At 52.9% G+C, this 2,627-nt stretch overlaps 1 pseudogene; it reads right to left on the bottom strand.

The window, feature by feature from the left end:
• Positions 1–729: 729 nt before the first annotated feature.
• LOC136567368 (feather keratin Cos1-2-like) lies at positions 730–1,506 on the bottom strand (annotated as a pseudogene).
• Positions 1,507–2,627: the final 1,121 nt, after the last annotated feature.

Genomic DNA, 2,627 nt, shown 5'->3' with positions numbered 1-2,627 from the left:
CGCGCCCCGCCCAGCCAGGAGCCAGCAGCGCCGCTGCTGGCTGTGCCCGGAGGTGTGGTCCCCTCAGCCCTGCGTGTCGGGGCAGCGGCTGGGCCCTGCCGAGTGCTGAGGGACTGTGTGAGGTTTGGATCTCATCTCCTTGTTCATATGTGTGCTGGACACAGAAGGCAGGCCAGGCAATGAAGGAAGGATGGGAAGAGATGAATTGTGGACTCTCCCCAGGTATTGTTAGTTCCCAACTTCACTGCTTTGGAGCCAAAGTCCCAATGATGGCCTTTGGCTGCCGAGTAGCCAGGGATGTTCTTCACTAGCTCCAAAGGGAAAAGATAAAAAATAAAATCCTCTGCAGCAAGACCCTCACATTGTTTTCTCCAACTTTTTCCAGAACAGACTGGAGAAGTTCCTGTGGAATAACAGACAACACAGAGACCAATGCTTGAATGCAACACAATTTTAATAAATTGAAAGAAGAAAAGGAGATGGCTCACAGAGAGCACCAGGAGCAGCCACTAAGATGGAGCTCCCATGTGGTGTTCTTTGCAGTGCTCTGCAGAGGGGGGAAGGACGGCACGCCCACACTAGACTGCCATGGGGAGAAAAGGAGAGGAGAATAGAGCAAGGAAGCGATGGTCCAAAGCTCTAAATACAATATCCAGAAGCTCTATTTCCTGCCCAAAAACAAACTTTGAAGGATTTGGGCATTGTTGCCAGAAGACATTGCCAGCAGCTTTAGCAGGGACGGCATCTGCTGCCACCATAGCAGTTGGTGATGCAGGAGATGTCAAAGCCCCCAGAGCTGATGGGCACTCCGCCACAGCTGAGGATGTTGCCAACAGCAGCAGAGGTGGAGGATCCCACGGCGGTGTTCTGTGGGGAGGAGCTGAGGATGGGCCCAGGCAGGGTCACCAGCACAGCAGGCGGCTGGATGGCCACATGGGAGCTCTGGCACTGCCTGACACAGCACTCATTGCAGCTACTGGCCAGCGGGCAGGGCCCACAGGGCTGGCAGCAAGGCTCACAGGGCTTGCAGCAGGACATGGCTGGGGCTCACAGGTGCACCTGGCACAGAGGGCAGGGAGAAGCACAAAGTGAGGACACGTGAGAAGCAGCACAGCCCCCAAACACCCTGCAGCCCAGGCACCTCCTGGCCCACATTGCATTGCCCAGCTCAAAGCCCAGGAGCCACCTCAGCCAAGTCCCAACCTCTCTCTCTGTCTGCACAAGACCTTCTCTCCCCTGCCCTCTCCCAGCACAAGCAGCTCCCAGCCCTGGGCTCTTGTAGCACCTCTCAGCTTAAATCTCCTGCCAGGCAAGAGCTGCTCTTGAAGCAGCAGCAGCAGCAGGAGGAGGAGAAGAGGCTTCCCACTCACCTGATTCCTGAAGAGGAGAAGGAGGTGAGAGAAGTGGATGAGAGAGCAGAGACTTGGGCTGACTTTTATAGCAGTCCTGCCCTGCCTCAGGCCCACAGGCACCGTTGTGGAAGTCATAATTTTCTGACCAGTACATGGCAAATGTGCACCATCCCGGTCAATAGTACGGGTTTAATTCCTGGTTTCCTGCACTGCTGCCTTTTCATTTCCCGGCTAATTCTCTGTGCTTTCCTACATGAAAGGCCATTTTTCTAAATGCTGGGATGAGAGATTCAGGGGTTTCCTGGGCAAAACCAATGCTGGGTGCATTTAGAATGCTCAGATCATCAGCTGGCAGCATCCACTGCAGAAAAATATGTTCACCTGTGTCATTCCTGTGGGTTTGGTTTTGTCCAAGTTGTCAGGAAATGGGCGTCAGTCTCGTGCTCCTTGCCCAAATGCCCAAGGACTGCCATGTGAGGGCTCATGACACATCATTTTCTGTTGCTTTTCCCATCTCTCCATGATGGTCACTCACTGTTGCACACAGGTCTGCATCTGCTGGTAGGGTTGGACCCTGTTGCTTCTCAAAGAGTGCTCAGAGAAAAATTGTGTTGGCCTCATTTGGCTCATGGTCTTTCTGTGCACTCTCTGTGGGTCCTGTGGGAATAGCAGGAGTTATCTGGAGCCTGATCCTTGTCCAGGATACCTGAGTAATTTTCTGCCACTCTTTTCCCCAGTATCTCCGCATCAGAGTTCCCAGAACTGCACATCTTTTCTGTGTGTTCCTGTCTCTTTGCTAACTCTGTGTGACCATACAGATCATTGCATTATTCCATGCTGGAGTGTTTGAGCACACGTGCATCATTCTGAGCTTGGATGACCCTCCTGAGGGTATGTGCAGGTCAGAGCAGAAGGGCTCTTCCCTGGAGTGGTCATGATCTCAGAGAGAAAGATGTTTCCTTTGCCATCAGGAAAGGCACTTTGTATGGAATCTACCGCTGAATGGTTGTGGCTTGAAGGTGGCAGAGAAATGAGCACTGAAATCAGCTTCTGCCTCCTGCACTCTCCAATTCTTGTTTTATGGAGAGGGAGAAACACCATGGCTGCCTGACCACTTCTGCAGGTTGTTATCATTCAGTGGATCCCCTTCTGGTGGAATGTTGCTGGTGGCCAGGATGTGACACAGGCTCCTGCTGTCCAGGCCAATGGCAGATGTATTTCTGCATCTCAGCATCCTGGTGCTGACTGAGCAGGGTGAGACCCCTCAAAAAATGG

The sequence above is a fragment of the Molothrus aeneus genome, chromosome 28 (genome assembly GCF_037042795.1).
Source record: "Molothrus aeneus isolate 106 chromosome 28, BPBGC_Maene_1.0, whole genome shotgun sequence".
Lineage (NCBI taxonomy): Eukaryota > Metazoa > Chordata > Aves > Passeriformes > Icteridae > Molothrus > Molothrus aeneus.
Note: the sequence above shows the minus strand (reverse complement) of the source record. Positions and strands in the feature narration are given on the sequence as shown.